The sequence below is a fragment of the Cibotium barometz genome, chromosome 25 (genome assembly GCF_041138505.1).
Source record: "Cibotium barometz isolate CiBa-2024 chromosome 25, ASM4113850v1, whole genome shotgun sequence".
NCBI lineage: Eukaryota > Viridiplantae > Streptophyta > Polypodiopsida > Cyatheales > Cibotiaceae > Cibotium > Cibotium barometz.
Window position 1 is genome coordinate 20,181,012 of NC_141070.1, and position 21,362 is coordinate 20,202,373.

The following is a 21,362-nucleotide window of genomic DNA, read 5'->3' on the forward strand; positions in this document are numbered from 1 at the left end:
ATGTTTGGGTACGATGGTATGGGGAAGGCCCGGATTTTCCATGGCCTCTTAAGCACCAAGAGACTTCAAAAACCCGCACTGGGTAGTAATTACCAATCCAAACATGCTCTGATTGTGACCAAACTTTTCAAGCATGTGGGGGAGACCCACCCCCACATGCTTGCAAAGTTTGGTCCCTATCGGAGCATGTTTGGGTATGATGATATGGGGAAGGCCCGGATTTTCCATGGCCTCTTAAGCACCAAGAGACTTCAAAAACCCGCACTGGGCGCTAATTACCAATCCAAACATGCTCTGATTGTGACCAAACTTTGCAACCATGTGGGGGGGACCCACCCCCACATGCTTGCAAAGTTTGGTCCCTATCGGAGCATGTTTGGGTACGATGGTATGGGGAAGGCCCGGATTTTCCATGGCCTCTAAAGCACCAAGAGACTTGAAAAATCCGGACTGGGCACTAATTACCAATCCAAACATGCTCCGATGGGGACCAAACTTTGCAAGCATGTGGGGGGGACCCACCCCCACATGCTTGCAAAGTTTGGTCCCTATCGAAGCATGTTTGGGTACGATGGCATGGGGAAGGCCCGGATTTTCCATGGCCTCTTAAGCACCAAGATACTTCAAAAATCCGGACATGCTCTGATTGTGACCAAACTTTGCAAGCATGTGGGGGTGGGTCCAAACATGCTCTGATTGTGACCAAACTTTGCAAGCATGTGGGGGTGGGTCCCCCCCATGCTTGCAAAGTTTGGTCCCCATCGGAGCATGTTTGGGTACGATGGTATGGGGAAGGCCCGGATTTTCCATGGCCTCTTAAGCACCAAGAGACTTGAAAAATCCGGACTGGGTGCTAATTACCAATCCAAACATGCTCTGATTGTGACCAAACTTTGCAAGCATGTGGGGGGGACCCACCCCCACATGCTTGCAAAGTTTGGTCCCCATCGGAGCATGTTTGGGTACGATGGTATGGGGAAGGCCCGGATTTTCCATGGCCTCTTAAGCACCAAGAGACTTCAAAAACCCGCATTGGGCACTAATTACCAATCCAAACATGCTCTGATTGTGACCAAACTTTGCAATCATGTGGGGGGGACCCACCCCCACATGCTTGCAAAGTTTGGTCCCTATCGGAGCATGTTTGGGTACGATGGTATGGGGAAGGCCCGGATTTTCCATGGCCTCTTAAGCACCAAGAGACTTCAAAAACCCGCACTGGGCGCTAATTACCAATCCAAACATGCTCTGATTGTGACCAAACTTTGCAAGCATGTGGGGGGGACCCACCCCCACATGCTTGCAAAGTTTGGTCCCTATCGGAGCATGTTTGGGTATGATGGTATGGGGAAGGCCCGGATTTTCCATGGCCTCTTAAGCACCAAGAGACTTGAAAAATCCGGACTGGGCACTAATTACCAATCCAAACATGCTCCGATGGGGACCAAACTTTGCAAGCATGTGGGGGGACCCACCCCCACATGCTTGCAAAGTTTGGTCCCTATCGGAGCATGTTTGGGTACGATGGTATGGGGAAGGCCCGGATTTTCCATGGCCTCTTAAGCACCAAGATACTTCAAAAATCCGGACTGGGCGCTAATCCAAACATGCTCTGATTGTGACCAAACTTTGCAAGCATGTGGGGGTGGGTCCCCCCCCATGCTTGCAAAGTTTGGTCCCCATCGGAGCATGTTTGGGTACGATGGTATGGGGAAGGCCCGGATTTTCCATGGCCTCTTAAGCACCAAGAGACTTCAAAAATCCGGACTGGGCGCTAATTACCAATCCAAACATACTCTCATTGTGACCAAACTTTGCAATCATGTGGGGGGGACCCACCCCCACATGCTTGCAAAGTTTGGTCCCTATCGGAGCATGTTTGGGTACGATGGTATGGGGAAGGCCCGGATTGTCCATGGCCTCTTAAGCACCAAGAGACTTCAAAAACCCGCACTGGGTAGTAATTACCAATCCAAACATGCTCTGATTGTGACCAAACTTTTCAAGGATGTGGGGGGGACCCACCCCCACATGCTTGCAAAGTTTGGTCCCTATCGGAGCATGTTTGGGTACGATGGTATGGGGAAGGCCCGGATTTTCCATGGCCTCTTAAGCACCAAGAGACTTGAAAAATCCGGACTGAATACTATTTACCAATCCAAACATGCTCCGATGGGGACCAAACTTTGCAAGCATGTGGGGGGGACCCACCCCCACATGCTTGCAAAGTTTGGTCCCTATCGGAGCATGTTTGGGTACGATGGTATGGGGAAGGCCCGGATTTTCCATGGCCTCTTAAGCACCAAGAGACTTCAAGAACCCACACTAGGCACTAATTACCAATCCAAACATGCTCTGATTATGACCAAACTTTGCAATCATGTGGGGGGGACCCACCCCCACATGCTTGCAAAGTTTGGTCCCCATCGGAGCATGTTTGGGTACGATGGTATGGGGAAGGCCCGGATTTTCCATGGCCTCTTAAGCACCAAGAGACTTCAAAAACCCGCACTGGGCACTAATTACCAATCCAAACATGCTGTGATTGTGACCAAACTTTGCAATCATGTGGGGGAGACCCACCCCCACATGCTTGCAAAGTTTGGTCCCTATCGGAGCATGTTTGGGTATGATGATATGGGGAAGGCCCGGATTTTCCATGGCCTCTTAAGCACCAAGAGACTTCAAAAACCCGCACTGGGCGCTAATTACCAATCCAAACATGCTCTGATTGTGACCAAACTTTGCAACCATGTGGGGGGGACCCACCCCCACATGCTTGCAAAGTTTGGTCCCTATCGGAGCATGTTTGGGTACGATGGTATGGGGAAGGCCCGGATTTTCCATGGCCTCTAAAGCACCAAGAGACTTGAAAAATCCGGACTGGGCACTAATTACCAATCCAAACATGCTCCGATGGGGACCAAACTTTGCAAGCATGTGGGGGGGACCCACCCCCACATGCTTGCAAAGTTTGGTCCCTATCGGAGCATGTTTGGGTACGATGGCATGGGGAAGGCCCGGATTTTCCATGGCCTCTTAAGCACCAAGATACTTCAAAAATCCGGACTGCGCGCTAATTACCAATCCAAACATGCTCTGATTGTGACCAAACTTTGCAAGCATGTGGGGGTGGGTCCCCCCCATGCTTGCAAAGTTTGGTCCCCATCGGAGCATGTTTGGGTACGATGGTATGGGGAAGGCCCGGATTTTCCATGGCCTCTTAAGCACCAAGAGACTTGAAAAATCCGGACTGGGTGCTAATTACCAATCCAAACATGCTCTGATTGTGACCAAACTTTGCAAGCATGTGGGGGGGACCCACCCCCACATGCTTGCAAAGTTTGGTCCCCATCGGAGCATGTTTGGGTACGATGGTATGGGGAAGGCCCGGATTTTCCATGGCCTCTTAAGCACCAAGAGACTTCAAAAACCCGCATTGGGCACTAATTACCAATCCAAACATGCTCTGATTATGACCAAACTTTGCAATCATGTGGGGGGGACCCACCCCCACATGCTTGCAAAGTTTGGTCCCTATCGGAGCATGTTTGGGTACGATGGTATGGGGAAGGCCCGGATTTTCCATGGCCTCTTAAGCACCAAGAGACTTCAAAAACCCGCACTGGGCGCTAATTACCAATCCAAACATGCTCTGATTGTGACCAAACTTTGCAAGCATGTGGGGGGGACCCACCCCCACATGCTTGCAAAGTTTGGTCCCTATCGGAGCATGTTTGGGTATGATGGTATGGGGAAGGCCCGGATTTTCCATGGCCTCTTAAGCACCAAGAGACTTGAAAAATCCGGACTGGGCACTAATTACCAATCCAAACATGCTCCGATGGGGACCAAACTTTGCAAGCATGTGGGGGGACCCACTCCCACATGCTTGCAAAGTTTGGTCCCTATCGGAGCATGTTTGGGTACGATGGTATGGGGAAGGCCCGGATTTTCCATGGCCTCTTAAGCACCAAGATACTTCAAAAATCCGGACTGGGCGCTAATCCAAACATGCTCTGATTGTGACCAAACTTTGCAAGCATGTGGGGGTGGGTCCCCCCCCATGCTTGCAAAGTTTGGTCCCCATCGGAGCATGTTTGGGTACGATGGTATGGGGAAGGCCCGGATTTTCCATGGCCTCTTAAGCACCAAGAGACTTGAAAAATCCGGACTGGGCGGCGCTAATTACCAGTCCAAACATGCTCTGATTGTGACCAAACTTTGCAAACATGTGGGGGGGACCCACCCCGACATGCTTGCAAATTTTGGTCCCCATCGGAGCATGTTTGGGTACGATGGTATGGGGAAGGCCCGGATTTTCCATGGCCTCTTAAGCACCAAGAGACTTCAAGAACCCACACTAGGCACTAATTACCAATCCAAACATGCTCTGATTATGACCAAACTTTGCAATCATGTGGGGGGGAGCCACCCCACATGTTTGCAAAGTTTGGTCCCCATCGGAGCATGTTTGGGTATGATGGTATGGGGAAGGCCCGGATTTTCCATGGCCTCTTAAGCACCAAGAGACTTCAAAAATCCGGACTGGGCGCTAATTACCAATCCAAACATACTCTCATTGTGACCAAACTTTGCAATCATGTGGGGGGGACCCACCCCCACATGCTTGCAAAGTTTGGTCCCTATCGGAGCATGTTTGGGTACGATGGTGTGGGGAAGGCCCGGATTGTCCATGGCCTCTTAAGCACCAAGAGACTTCAAAAACCCGCACTGGGTAGTAATTACCAATCCAAACATGCTCTGATTGTGACCAAACTTTTCAAGCATGTGGGGGGGACCCACCGCCACATGCTTGCAAAGTTTGGTCCCTATCGGAGCATGTTTGGGTACGATGGTTTGGGGAAGGCCCGGATTTTCCATGGCCTCTTAAGCACCAAGAGACTTGAAAAATCCGGACTGAGCACTAATTACCAATCCAAACATGCTCCGATGGGGACCAAACTTTGCAAGCATGTGGGGGGGACCCACCCCCACATGCTTGCAAAGTTTGGTCCCTATCGGAGCATGTTTGGGTACGATGGTATGGGGAAGGCCCGGATTTTCCATGGCCTCTTAAGCACCAAGAGACTTCAAGAACCCACACTAGGCACTAATTACCAATCCAAACATGCTTTGATTATGACCAAACTTTGCAATCATGTGGGGGGGACCCACCCCCACATGCTTGCAAAGTTTGGTCCCCATCGGAGCATGTTTGGGTACGATGGTATGGGGAAGGCTCGGATTTTCCATGGCCTCTTAAGCACCAAGAGACTTCAAAAACCCGCACTGGGCACTAATTACCAATCCAAACATGCTCTGATTGTGACCAAACTTTGCAATCATGTGGGGGAGACCCACCCCCACATGCTTGCAAAGTTTGGTCCCTATCGGAGCATGTTTGGGTATGATGATATGGGGAAGGCCCGGATTTTCCATGGCCTCTTAAGCACCAAGAGACTAAAAAAACCCGCACTGGGCACTAATTACCAATCCAAACATGCTCTGATTGTGACCAAACTTTGCAACCATGTGGGGGGGACCCACCCCCACATGCTTGCAAAGTTTGGTCCCTATCGGAGCATGTTTGGGTACGATGGTATGGGGAAGGCCCGGATTTTCCATGGCCTCTAAAGCACCAAGAGACTTGAAAAATCCGGACTGGGCACTAATTACCAATCCAAACATGCTCCGATGGGGACCAAACTTTGCAAGCATGTGGGGGGGACCCACCCCCACATGCTTGCAAAGTTTGGTCCCTATCGGAGCATGTTTGGGTACGATGGCATGGGGAAGGCCCGGATTTTCCATGGCCTCTTAAGCACCAAGATACTTCAAAAATCCGGACTGCGCGCTAATTACCAATCCAAACATGCTCTGATTGTGACCAAACTTTGCAAGCATGTGGGGGTGGGTCCCCCCCATGCTTGCAAAGTTTGGTCCCCATCGGAGCATGTTTGGGTACGATGGTATGGGGAAGGCCCGGATTTTCCATGGCCTCTTAAGCACCAAGAGACTTGAAAAATCCGGACTGGGTGCTAATTACCAATCCAAACATGCTCTGATTGTGACCAAACTTTGCAAGCATGTGGGGGGGACCCACCCCCACATGCTTGCAAAGTTTGGTCCCCATCGGAGCATGTTTGGGTACGATGGTATGGGGAAGGCCCGGATTTTCCATGGCCTCTTAAGCACCAAGAGACTTCAAAAACCCGCATTGGGCACTAATTACCAATCCAAACATGCTCTGATTGTGACCAAACTTTGCAAGCATGTGGGGGGGACCCACCCCCACATGCTTGCAAAGTTTGGTCCCTATCGGAGCATGTTTGGGTATGATGGTATGGGGAAGGCCCGGATTTTCCATGGCCTCTTAAGCACCAAGAGACTTGAAAAATCCGGACTGGGCACTAATTACCAATCCAAACATGCTCCGATGGGGACCAAACTTTGCAAGCATGTGGGGGGACCCACTCCCACATGCTTGCAAAGTTTGGTCCCTATCGGAGCATGTTTGGGTACGATGGTATGGGGAAGGCCCGGATTTTCCATGGCCTCTTAAGCACCAAGATACTTCAAAAATCCGGACTGGGCGCTAATCCAAACATGCTCTGATTGTGACCAAACTTTGCAAGCATGTGGGGGTGGGTCCCCCCCCATGCTTGCAAAGTTTGGTCCCCATCGGAGCATGTTTGGGTACGATGGTATGGGGAAGGCCCGGATTTTCCATGGCCTCTTAAGCACCAAGAGACTTGAAAAATCCGGACTGGGCGGCGCTAATTACCAGTCCAAACATGCTCTGATTGTGACCAAACTTTGCAAGCATGTGGGGGGGACCCACCCCGACATGCTTGCAAATTTTGGTCCCCATCGGAGCATGTTTGGGTACGATGGTATGGGGAAGGCCCGGATTTTCCATGGCCTCTTAAGCACCAAGAGACTTCAAGAACCCACACTAGGCACTAATTACCAATCCAAACATGCTCTGATTATGACCAAACTTTGCAATCATGTGGGGGGGAGCCACCCCCACATGTTTGCAAAGTTTGGTCCCCATCGGAGCATGTTTGGGTATGATGGTATGGGGAAGGCCCGGATTTTCCATGGCCTCTTAAGCACCAAGAGACTTCAAAAATCCGGACTGGGCGCTAATTACCAATCCAAACATACTCTCATTGTGACCAAACTTTGCAATCATGTGGGGGGGACCCACCCCCACATGCTTGCAAAGTTTGGTCCCTATCGGAGCATGTTTGGGTACGATGGTGTGGGGAAGGCCCGGATTGTCCATGGCCTCTTAAGCACCAAGAGACTTCAAAAACCCGCACTGGGTAGTAATTACCAATCCAAACATGCTCTGATTGTGACCAAACTTTTCAAGCATGTGGGGGGGACCCACCGCCACATGCTTGCAAAGTTTGGTCCCTATCGGAGCATGTTTGGGTACGATGGTTTGGGGAAGGCCCGGATTTTCCATGGCCTCTTAAGCACCAAGAGACTTGAAAAATCCGGACTGAGCACTAATTACCAATCCAAACATGCTCCGATGGGGACCAAACTTTGCAAGCATGTGGGGGGGACCCACCCCCACATGCTTGCAAAGTTTGGTCCCTATCGGAGCATGTTTGGGTACGATGGTATGGGGAAGGCCCGGATTTTCCATGGGCTCTTAAGCACCAAGAGACTTCAAGAACCCACACTAGGCACTAATTACCAATCCAAACATGCTTTGATTATGACCAAACTTTGCAATCATGTGGGGGGGACCCACCCCCACATGCTTGCAAAGTTTGGTCCCCATCGGAGCATGTTTGGGTACGATGGTATGGGGAAGGCTCGGATTTTCCATGGCCTCTTAAGCACCAAGAGACTTCAAAAACCCGCACTGGGCACTAATTACCAATTCAAACATGCTCTGATTGTGACCAAACTTTGCAATCATGTGGGGGAGACCCACCCCCACATGCTTGCAAAGTTTGGTCCCTATCGGAGCATGTTTGGGTATGATGATATGGGGAAGGCCCGGATTTTCCATGGCCTCTTAAGCACCAAGAGACTTCAAAAACCCGCACTGGGCGCTAATTACCAATCCAAACATACTCTCATTGTGACCAAACTTTGCAATCATGTGGGGGGGACCCACCCCCACATGCTTGCAAAGTTTGGTCCCTATCGGAGCATGTTTGGGTACGATGGTATGGGGAAGGCCCGGATTGTCCATGGCCTCTTAAGCACCAAGAGACTTCAAAAACCCGCACTGGGTAGTAATTACCAATCCAAACATGCTCTGATTGTGACCAAACTTTTCAAGCATGTGGGGGGGACCCACCCCCACATGCTTGCAAAGTTTGGTCCCTATCGGAGCATGTTTGGGTACGATGGTATGGGGAAGGCCCGGATTTTCCATGGCCTCTTAAGCACCAAGAGACTTGAAAAATCCGGACTGAGCACTAATTACCAATCCAAACATGCTCTGATGGGGACCAAACTTTGCAAGCATGTGGGGGGGACCCACCCCCACATGCTTGCAAAGTTTGGTCCCTATCGGAGCATGTTTGGGTACGATGGTATGGGGAAGGCCCGGATTTTCCATGGCCTCTTAAGCACCAAGAGACTTCAAGAACCCACACTAGGCACTAATTACCAATCCAAACATGCTTTGATTATGACCAAACTTTGCAATCATGTGGGGGGGACCCACCCCCACATGCTTGCAAAGTTTGGTCCCCATCGGAGCATGTTTGGGTACGATGGTATGGGGAAGGCCCGGATTTTCCATGGCCTCTTAAGCACCAAGAGACTTCAAAAACCCGCACTGGGCACTAATTACCAATCCAAACATGCTGTGATTGTGACCAAACTTTGCAATCATGTGGGGGAGACCCACCCCCACATGCTTGCAAAGTTTGGTCCCTATCGGAGCATGTTTGGGTATGATGATATGGGGAAGGCCCGGATTTTCCATGGCCTCTTAAGCACCAAGAGACTTCAAAAACCCGCACTGGGCGCTAATTACCAATCCAAACATGCTCTGATTGTGACCAAACTTTGCAACCATGTGGGGGGGACCCACCCCCACATGCTTGCAAAGTTTGGTCCCTATCGGAGCATGTTTGGGTACGATGGTATGGGGAAGGCCCGGATTTTCCATGGCCTCTAAAGCACCAAGAGACTTGAAAAATCCGGACTGGGCACTAATTACCAATCCAAACATGCTCCGATGGGGACCAAACTTTGCAAGCATGTGGGGGGGACCCACCCCCACATGCTTGCAAAGTTTGGTCCCTATCGAAGCATGTTTGGGTACGATGGCATGGGGAAGGCCCGGATTTTCCATGGCCTCTTAAGCACCAAGATACTTCAAAAATCCGGACTGCGCGCTAATTACCAATCCAAACATGCTCTGATTGTGACCAAACTTTGCAAGCATGTGGGGGTGGGTCCCCCCCATGCTTGCAAAGTTTGGTCCCCATCGGAGCATGTTTGGGTACGATGGTATGGGGAAGGCCCGGATTTTCCATGGCCTCTTAAGCACCAAGAGACTTGAAAAATCCGGACTGGGTGCTAATTACCAATCCAAACATGCTCTGATTGTGACCAAACTTTGCAAGCATGTGGGGGGGACCCACCCCCACATGCTTGCAAAGTTTGGTCCCCATCGGAGCATGTTTGGGTACGATGGTATGGGGAAGGCCCGGATTTTCCATGGCCTCTTAAGCACCAAGAGACTTCAAAAACCCGCATTGGGCACTAATTACCAATCCAAACATGCTCTGATTGTGACCAAACTTTGCAATCATGTGGGGGGGACCCACCCCCACATGCTTGCAAAGTTTGGTCCCTATCGGAGCATGTTTGGGTACGATGGTATGGGGAAGGCCCGGATTTTCCATGGCCTCTTAAGCACCAAGAGACTTCAAAAACCCGCACTGGGCGCTAATTACCAATCCAAACATGCTCTGATTGTGACCAAACTTTGCAAGCATGTGGGGGGGACCCACCCCCACATGCTTGCAAAGTTTGGTCCCTATCGGAGCATGTTTGGGTATGATGGTATGGGGAAGGCCCGGATTTTCCATGGCCTCTTAAGCACCAAGAGACTTGAAAAATCCGGACTGGGCACTAATTACCAATCCAAACATGCTCCGATGGGGACCAAACTTTGCAAGCATGTGGGGGGACCCACCCCCACATGCTTGCAAAGTTTGGTCCCTATCGGAGCATGTTTGGGTACGATGGTATGGGGAAGGCCCGGATTTTCCATGGCCTCTTAAGCACCAAGATACTTCAAAAATCCGGACTGGGCGCTAATCCAAACATGCTCTGATTGTGACCAAACTTTGCAAGCATGTGGGGGTGGGTCCCCCCCCATGCTTGCAAAGTTTGGTCCCCATCGGAGCATGTTTGGGTACGATGGTATGGGGAAGGCCCGGATTTTCCATGGCCTCTTAAGCACCAAGAGACTTCAAAAATCCGGACTGGGCGCTAATTACCAATCCAAACATACTCTCATTGTGACCAAACTTTGCAATCATGTGGGGGGGACCCACCCCCACATGCTTGCAAAGTTTGGTCCCTATCGGAGCATGTTTGGGTACGATGGTATGGGGAAGGCCCGGATTGTCCATGGCCTCTTAAGCACCAAGAGACTTCAAAAACCCGCACTGGGTAGTAATTACCAATCCAAACATGCTCTGATTGTGACCAAACTTTTCAAGCATGTGGGGGGGACCCACCCCCACATGCTTGCAAAGTTTGGTCCCTATCGGAGCATGTTTGGGTACGATGGTATGGGGAAGGCCCGGATTTTCCATGGCCTCTTAAGCACCAAGAGACTTGAAAAATCCGGACTGAATACTATTTACCAATCCAAACATGCTCCGATGGGGACCAAACTTTGCAAGCATGTGGGGGGGACCCACCCCCACATGCTTGCAAAGTTTGGTCCCTATCGGAGCATGTTTGGGTACGATGGTATGGGGAAGGCCCGGATTTTCCATGGCCTCTTAAGCACCAAGAGACTTCAAGAACCCACACTAGGCACTAATTACCAATCCAAACATGCTCTGATTATGACCAAACTTTGCAATCATGTGGGGGGGACCCACCCCCACATGCTTGCAAAGTTTGGTCCCCATCGGAGCATGTTTGGGTACGATGGTATGGGGAAGGCCCGGATTTTCCATGGCCTCTTAAGCACCAAGAGACTTCAAAAACCCGCACTGGGCACTAACTACCAATCCAAACATGCTGTGATTGTGACCAAACTTTGCAATCATGTGGGGGAGACCCACCCCCACATGCTTGCAAAGTTTGGTCCCTATCGGAGCATGTTTGGGTATGATGATATGGGGAAGGCCCGGATTTTCCATGGCCTCTTAAGCACCAAGAGACTTCAAAAACCCGCACTGGGCGCTAATTACCAATCCAAACATGCTCTGATTGTGACCAAACTTTGCAACCATGTGGGGGGGACCCACCCCCACATGCTTGCAAAGTTTGGTCCCTATCGGAGCATGTTTGGGTACGATGGTATGGGGAAGGCCCGGATTTTCCATGGCCTCTAAAGCACCAAGAGACTTGAAAAATCCGGACTGGGCACTAATTACCAATCCAAACATGCTCCGATGGGGACCAAACTTTGCAAGCATGTGGGGGGGACCCACCCCCACATGCTTGCAAAGTTTGGTCCCTATCGGAGCATGTTTGGGTACGATGGCATGGGGAAGGCCCGGATTTTCCATGGCCTCTTAAGCACCAAGATACTTCAAAAATCCGGACTGCGCGCTAATTACCAATCCAAACATGCTCTGATTGTGACCAAACTTTGCAAGCATGTGGGGGTGGGTCCCCCCCATGCTTGCAAAGTTTGGTCCCCATCGGAGCATGTTTGGGTACGATGGTATGGGGAAGGCCCGGATTTTCCATGGCCTCTTAAGCACCAAGAGACTTGAAAAATCCGGACTGGGTGCTAATTACCAATCCAAACATGCTCTGATTGTGACCAAACTTTGCAAGCATGTGGGGGGGACCCACCCCCACATGCTTGCAAAGTTTGGTCCCCATCGGAGCATGTTTGGGTACGATGGTATGGGGAAGGCCCGGATTTTCCATGGCCTCTTAAGCACCAAGAGACTTCAAAAACCCGCATTGGGCACTAATTACCAATCCAAACATGCTCTGATTATGACCAAACTTTGCAATCATGTGGGGGGGACCCACCCCCACATGCTTGCAAAGTTTGGTCCCTATCGGAGCATGTTTGGGTACGATGGTATGGGGAAGGCCCGGATTTTCCATGGCCTCTTAAGCACCAAGAGACTTCAAAAACCCGCACTGGGCGCTAATTACCAATCCAAACATGCTCTGATTGTGACCAAACTTTGCAAGCATGTGGGGGGGACCCACCCCCACATGCTTGCAAAGTTTGGTCCCTATCGGAGCATGTTTGGGTATGATGGTATGGGGAAGGCCCGGATTTTCCATGGCCTCTTAAGCACCAAGAGACTTGAAAAATCCGGACTGGGCACTAATTACCAATCCAAACATGCTCCGATGGGGACCAAACTTTGCAAGCATGTGGGGGGACCCACTCCCACATGCTTGCAAAGTTTGGTCCCTATCGGAGCATGTTTGGGTACGATGGTATGGGGAAGGCCCGGATTTTCCATGGCCTCTTAAGCACCAAGATACTTCAAAAATCCGGACTGGGCGCTAATCCAAACATGCTCTGATTGTGACCAAACTTTGCAAGCATGTGGGGGTGGGTCCCCCCCCATGCTTGCAAAGTTTGGTCCCCATCGGAGCATGTTTGGGTACGATGGTATGGGGAAGGCCCGGATTTTCCATGGCCTCTTAAGCACCAAGAGACTTGAAAAATCCGGACTGGGCGGCGCTAATTACCAGTCCAAACATGCTCTGATTGTGACCAAACTTTGCAAACATGTGGGGGGGACCCACCCCGACATGCTTGCAAATTTTGGTCCCCATCGGAGCATGTTTGGGTACGATGGTATGGGGAAGGCCCGGATTTTCCATGGCCTCTTAAGCACCAAGAGACTTCAAGAACCCACACTAGGCACTAATTACCAATCCAAACATGCTCTGATTATGACCAAACTTTGCAATCATGTGGGGGGGAGCCACCCCACATGTTTGCAAAGTTTGGTCCCCATCGGAGCATGTTTGGGTATGATGGTATGGGGAAGGCCCGGATTTTCCATGGCCTCTTAAGCACCAAGAGACTTCAAAAATCCGGACTGGGCGCTAATTACCAATCCAAACATACTCTCATTGTGACCAAACTTTGCAATCATGTGGGGGGGACCCACCCCCACATGCTTGCAAAGTTTGGTCCCTATCGGAGCATGTTTGGGTACGATGGTGTGGGGAAGGCCCGGATTGTCCATGGCCTCTTAAGCACCAAGAGACTTCAAAAACCCGCACTGGGTAGTAATTACCAATCCAAACATGCTCTGATTGTGACCAAACTTTTCAAGCATGTGGGGGGGACCCACCGCCACATGCTTGCAAAGTTTGGTCCCTATCGGAGCATGTTTGGGTACGATGGTTTGGGGAAGGCCCGGATTTTCCATGGCCTCTTAAGCACCAAGAGACTTGAAAAATCCGGACTGAGCACTAATTACCAATCCAAACATGCTCCGATGGGGACCAAACTTTGCAAGCATGTGGGGGGGACCCACCCCCACATGCTTGCAAAGTTTGGTCCCTATCGGAGCATGTTTGGGTACGATGGTATGGGGAAGGCCCGGATTTTCCATGGCCTCTTAAGCACCAAGAGACTTCAAGAACCCACACTAGGCACTAATTACCAATCCAAACATGCTTTGATTATGACCAAACTTTGCAATCATGTGGGGGGGACCCACCCCCACATGCTTGCAAAGTTTGGTCCCCATCGGAGCATGTTTGGGTACGATGGTATGGGGAAGGCTCGGATTTTCCATGGCCTCTTAAGCACCAAGAGACTTCAAAAACCCGCACTGGGCACTAATTACCAATCCAAACATGCTCTGATTGTGACCAAACTTTGCAATCATGTGGGGGAGACCCACCCCCACATGCTTGCAAAGTTTGGTCCCTATCGGAGCATGTTTGGGTATGATGATATGGGGAAGGCCCGGATTTTCCATGGCCTCTTAAGCACCAAGAGACTAAAAAAACCCGCACTGGGCACTAATTACCAATCCAAACATGCTCTGATTGTGACCAAACTTTGCAACCATGTGGGGGGGACCCACCCCCACATGCTTGCAAAGTTTGGTCCCTATCGGAGCATGTTTGGGTACGATGGTATGGGGAAGGCCCGGATTTTCCATGGCCTCTAAAGCACCAAGAGACTTGAAAAATCCGGACTGGGCACTAATTACCAATCCAAACATGCTCCGATGGGGACCAAACTTTGCAAGCATGTGGGGGGGACCCACCCCCACATGCTTGCAAAGTTTGGTCCCTATCGGAGCATGTTTGGGTACGATGGCATGGGGAAGGCCCGGATTTTCCATGGCCTCTTAAGCACCAAGATACTTCAAAAATCCGGACTGCGCGCTAATTACCAATCCAAACATGCTCTGATTGTGACCAAACTTTGCAAGCATGTGGGGGTGGGTCCCCCCCATGCTTGCAAAGTTTGGTCCCCATCGGAGCATGTTTGGGTACGATGGTATGGGGAAGGCCCGGATTTTCCATGGCCTCTTAAGCACCAAGAGACTTGAAAAATCCGGACTGGGTGCTAATTACCAATCCAAACATGCTCTGATTGTGACCAAACTTTGCAAGCATGTGGGGGGGACCCACCCCCACATGCTTGCAAAGTTTGGTCCCCATCGGAGCATGTTTGGGTACGATGGTATGGGGAAGGCCCGGATTTTCCATGGCCTCTTAAGCACCAAGAGACTTCAAAAACCCGCATTGGGCACTAATTACCAATCCAAACATGCTCTGATTGTGACCAAACTTTGCAATCATGTGGGGGGGACCCACCCCCACATGCTTGCAAAGTTTGGTCCCTATCGGAGCATGTTTGGGTACGATGGTATGGGGAAGGCCCGGATTTTCCATGGCCTCTTAAGCACCAAGAGACTTCAAAAACCCGCACTGGGCGCTAATTACCAATCCAAACATGCTCTGATTGTGACCAAACTTTGCAAGCATGTGGGGGGGACCCACCCCCACATGCTTGCAAAGTTTGGTCCCTATCGGAGCATGTTTGGGTATGATGGTATGGGGAAGGCCCGGATTTTCCATGGCCTCTTAAGCACCAAGAGACTTGAAAAATCCGGACTGGGCACTAATTACCAATCCAAACATGCTCCGATGGGGACCAAACTTTGCAAGCATGTGGGGGGACCCACCCCCACATGCTTGCAAAGTTTGGTCCCTATCGGAGCATGTTTGGGTACGATGGTATGGGGAAGGCCCGGATTTTCCATGGCCTCTTAAGCACCAAGAGACTTGAAAAATCCGGACTGGGTGCTAATTACCAATCCAAACATGCTCTGATTGTGACCAAACTTTGCAAGCATGTGGGGGGGACCCACCCCCACATGCTTGCAAAGTTTGGTCCCCATCGGAGCATGTTTGGGTACGATGGTATGGGGAAGGCCCGGATTTTCCATGGCCTCTTAAGCACCAAGAGACTTCAAAAATCCGGACTGGGCGCTAATTACCAATCCAAACATACTCTCATTGTGACCAAACTTTGCAATCATGTGGGGGGGACCCACCCCCACATGCTTGCAAAGTTTGGTCCCTATCGGAGCATGTTTGGGTACGATGGTATGGGGAAGGCCCGGATTGTCCATGGCCTCTTAAGCACCAAGAGACTTCAAAAACCCGCACTGGGTAGTAATTACCAATCCAAACATGCTCTGATTGTGACCAAACTTTTCAAGCATGTGGGGGGGACCCACCCCCACATGCTTGCAAAGTTTGGTCCCTATCGGAGCATGTTTGGGTACGATGGTATGGGGAAGGCCCGGATTTTCCATGGCCTCTTAAGCACCAAGAGACTTGAAAAATCCGGACTGAGCACTATTTACCAATCCAAACATGCTCCGATGGGGACCAAACTTTGCAAGCATGTGGGGGGGACCCACCCCCACATGCTTGCAAAGTTTGGTCCCTATCGGAGCATGTTTGGGTACGATGGTATGGGGAAGGCCCGGATTTTCCATGGCCTCTTAAGCACCAAGAGACTTCAAGAACCCACACTAGGCACTAATTACCAATCCAAACATGCTCTGATTATGACCAAACTTTGCAATCATGTGGGGGGGACCCACCCCCACATGCTTGCAAAGTTTGGTCCCCATCGGAGCATGTTTGGGTACGATGGTATGGGGAAGGCCCGGATTTTCCATGGCCTCTTAAGCACCAAGAGACTTCAAAAACCCGCACTGGGCACTAATTACCAATCCAAACATGCTGTGATTGTGACCAAACTTTGCAATCATGTGGGGGAGACCCACCCCCACATGCTTGCAAAGTTTGGTCCCTATCGGAGCATGTTTGGGTATGATGATATGGGGAAGGCCCGGATTTTCCATGGCCTCTTAAGCACCAAGAGACTTCAAAAACCCGCACTGGGCGCTAATTACCAATCCAAACATGCTCTGATTGTGACCAAACTTTGCAACCATGTGGGGGGGACCCACCCCCACATGCTTGCAAAGTTTGGTCCCTATCGGAGCATGTTTGGGTACGATGGTATGGGGAAGGCCCGGATTTTCCATGGCCTCTAAAGCACCAAGAGACTTGAAAAATCCGGACTGGGCACTAATTACCAATCCAAACATGCTCCGATGGGGACCAAACTTTGCAAGCATGTGGGGGGGACCCACCCCCACATGCTTGCAAAGTTTGGTCCCTATCGGAGCATGTTTGGGTACGATGGTATGGGGAAGGCCCGGATTTTCCATGGCCTCTTAAGCACCAAGAGACTTCAAGAACCCACACTAGGCACTAATTACCAATCCAAACATGCTCTGATTATGACCAAACTTTGCAATCATGTGGGGGGGAGCCACCCCCACATGCTTGCAAAGTTTGGTCCCCATCGGAGCATGTTTGGGTATGATGGTATGGGGAAGGCCCGGATTTTCCATGGCCTCTTAAGCACCAAGAGACTTCAAAAATCCGGACTGGGCGCTAATTACCAATCCAAACATACTCTCATTGTGACCAAACTTTGCAATCATGTGGGGGGGACCCACCCCCACATGCTTGCAAAGTTTGGTCCCTATCGGAGCATGTTTGGGTACGATGGTGTGGGGAAGGCCCGGATTGTCCATGGCCTCTTAAGCACCAAGAGACTTCAAAAACCCGCACTGGGTAGTAATTACCAATCCAAACATGCTCTGATTGTGACCAAACTTTTCAAGCATGTGGGGGGGACCCACCGCCACATGCTTGCAAAGTTTGGTCCCTATCGGAGCATGTTTGGGTACGATGGTTTGGGGAAGGCCCGGATTTTCCATGGCCTCTTAAGCACCAAGAGACTTGAAAAATCCGGACTGAGCACTAATTACCAATCCAAACATGCTCCGATGGGGACCAAACTTTGCAAGCATGTGGGGGGGACCCACCCCCACATGCTTGCAAAGTTTGGTCCCTATCGGAGCATGTTTGGGTACGATGGTATGGGGAAGGCCCGGATTTTCCATGGCCTCTTAAGCACCAAGAGACTTCAAGAACCCACACTAGGCACTAATTACCAATCCAAACATGCTTTGATTATGACCAAACTTTGCAATCATGTGGGGGGGACCCACCCCCACATGCTTGCAAAGTTTGGTCCCCATCGGAGCATGTTTGGGTACGATGGTATGGGGAAGGCTCGGATTTTCCATGGCCTCTTAAGCACCAAGAGACTTCAAAAACCCGCACTGGGCACTAATTACCAATCCAAACATGCTCTGATTGTGACCAAACTTTGCAATCATGTGGGGGAGACCCACCCCCACATGCTTGCAAAGTTTGGTCCCTATCGGAGCATGTTTGGGTATGATGATATGGGGAAGGCCCGGATTTTCCATGGCCTCTTAAGCACCAAGAGACTTCAAAAACCCGCACTGGGCACTAATTACCAATCCAAACATGCTCTGATTGTGACCAAACTTTGCAACCATGTGGGGGGGACCCACCCCCACATGCTTGCAAAGTTTGGTCCCTATCGGAGCATGTTTGGGTACGATGGTATGGGGAAGGCCCGGATTTTCCATGGCCTCTAAAGCACCAAGAGACTTGAAAAATCCGGACTGGGCACTAATTACCAATCCAAACATGCTCCGATGGGGACCAAACTTTGCAAGCATGTGGGGGAATTACCAATCCAAACATGCTCCGATGGGGACCAAACTTTGCAAGCATGTGGGGGGACCCACCCCCACATGCTTGCAAAGTTTGGTCCCTATCGGAGCATGTTTGGGTACGATGGTATGGGGAAGGCCCGGATTTTCCATGGCGTCTTAAGCACCAAGATACTTCAAAAAACCGGACTGGGCGCTAATCCAAACATGCTCTGATTGTGACCAAACTTTGCAAGCATGTGGGGGTGGGTCCCCCCCCATGCTTGCAAAGTTTGGTCCCCATCGGAGCATGTTTGGGTACGATGGTATGGGGAAGGCCCGGATTTTCCATGGCCTCTTAAGCACCAAGAGACTTCAAAAATCCGGACTGGGCGCTAATTACCAATCCAAACATACTCTCATTGTGACCAAACTTTGCAATCATGTGGGGGGGACCCACCCCCACATGCTTGCAAAGTTTGGTCCCTATCGGAGCATGTTTGGGTACGATGGTATGGGGAAGGCCCGGATTGTCCATGGCCTCTTAAGCACCAAGAGACTTCAAAAACCCGCACTGGGTAGTAATTACCAATCCAAACATGCTCTGATTGTGACCAAACTTTTCAAGCATGTGGGGGGGACCCACCCCCACATGCTTGCAAAGTTTGGTCCCTATCGGAGCATGTTTGGGTACGATGGTATGGGGAAGGCCCGGATTTTCCATGGCCTCTTAAGCACCAAGAGACTTGAAAAATCCGGACTGAGCACTATTTACCAATCCAAACATGCTCCGATGGGGACCAAACTTTGCAAGCATGTGGGGGGGACCCACCCCCACATGCTTGCAAAGTTTGGTCCCTATCGGAGCATGTTTGGGTACGATGGTATGGGGAAGGCCCGGATTTTCCATGGCCTCTTAAGCACCAAGAGACTTCAAGAACCCACACTAGGCACTAATTACCAATCCAAACATGCTCTGATTATGACCAAACTTTGCAATCATGTGGGGGGGACCCACCCCCACATGCTTGCAAAGTTTGGTCCCCATCGGAGCATGTTTGGGTACGATGGTATGGGGAAGGCCCGGATTTTCCATGGCCTCTTAAGCACCAAGAGACTTCAAAAACCCGCACTGGGCACTAATTACCAATCCAAACATGCTCTGATTGTGACCAAACTTTGCAATCATGTGGGGGAGACCCACCCCCACATGCTTGCAAAGTTTGGTCCCTATCGGAGCATGTTTGGGTATGATGATATGGGGAAGGCCCGGATTTTCCATGGCCTCTTAAGCACCAAGAGACTTCAAAAACCCGCACTGGGCGCTAATTACCAATCCAAACATGCTCTGATTGTGACCAAACTTTGCAACCATGTGGGGGGGACCCACCCCCACATGCTTGCAAAGTTTGGTCCCTATCGGAGCATGTTTGGGTACGATGGTATGGGGAAGGCCCGGATTTTCCATGGCCTCTAAAGCACCAAGAGACTTGAAAAATCCGGACTGGGCACTAATTACCAATCCAAACATGCTCCGATGGGGACCAAACTTTGCAAGCATGTGGGGGGGACCCACCCCCACATGCTTGCAAAGTTTGGTCCCTATCGGAGCATGTTTGGGTACGATGGCATGGGGAAGGCCCGGATTTTCCATGGCCTCTTAAGCACCAAGAGACTTGAAAAATCCGGACTGAGCACTAATTACCAATCCAAACATGCTCCGATGGGGACCAAACTTTGCAAGCATGTGGGGGTGGGTCCCCCCCATGCTTGCAAAGTTTGGTCCCCATCGGGTACGATGGTATGGGGAAGGCCCGGATTTTCCATGGCCTCTTAAGCACCAAGAGACTTGAAAAATCCGGACTGGGTGCTAATTACCAATCCAAACATGCTCTGATTGTGACCAAACTTTGCAAGCATGTGGGGGGGACCCACCCCCACATGCTTGCAAAGTTTGGTCCCCATCGGAGCATGTTTGGGTACGATGGTATGGGGAAGGCCCGGATTTTCCATGGCCTCTTAAGCACCAAGAGACTTCAAAAACCCGCATTGGGCACTACTTACCAATCCAAACATGCTCTGATTGTGACCAAACTTTGCAATCATGTGGGGGGGACCCACCCCCACATGCTTGCAAAGTTTGGTCCCTATCGGAGCATGTTTGGGTACGATGGTATGGGGAAGGCCCGGATTTTCCATGGCCTCTTAAGCACCAAGAGACTTCAAAAACCCGCACTGGGCGCTAATTACCAATCCAAACATGCTCTGATTGTGACCAAACTTTGCAAGCATGTGGGGGGGACCCACCCCCACATGCTTGCAAAGTTTGGTCCCTATCGGAGCATGTTTGGGTATGATGGTATGGGGAAGGCCCGGATTTTCCATGGCCTCTTAAACACCAAGAGACTTGAAAAATCCGGACTGGGCACTAATTACCAATCCAAACATGATCCGATGGGGACCAAACTTTGCAAGCATGTGGGGGGACCCACCCTCACATGCTTGCAAAGTTTGGTCCCTATCGGAGCATGTTTGGGTACGATGGTATGGGGAAGGCCCGGATTTTCCATGGCCTCTTAAGCACCAAGATACTTCAAAAATCCGGACTGGGCGCTAATCCAAACATGCTCTGATTGTGACCAAACTTTGCAAGCATGGGGGGGTGGGTCCCCCCCCATGCTTGCAAAGTTTGGTCCCCATCGGAGCATGTTTGGGTACGATGGTATGGGGAAGGCCCGGATTTTCCATGGCCTCTTAAGCACCAAGAGACTTGAAAAATCCGGACTGGGCGGCGCTAATTACCAATCCAAACATGCTCTGATTGTGACCAAACTTTGCAAGCATGTGGGGGGGACCCACCCCGACATGCTTGCAAATTTTGGTCCCCATCGGAGCATGTTTGGGTACGATGGTATGGGGAAGGCCCGGATTTTCCATGGCCTCTTAAGCACCAAGAGACTTCAAGAACCCACACTAGGCACTAATTACCAATCCAAACATGCTCTGATTATGACCAAACTTTGCAATCATGTGGGGGGGAGCCACCCCCAC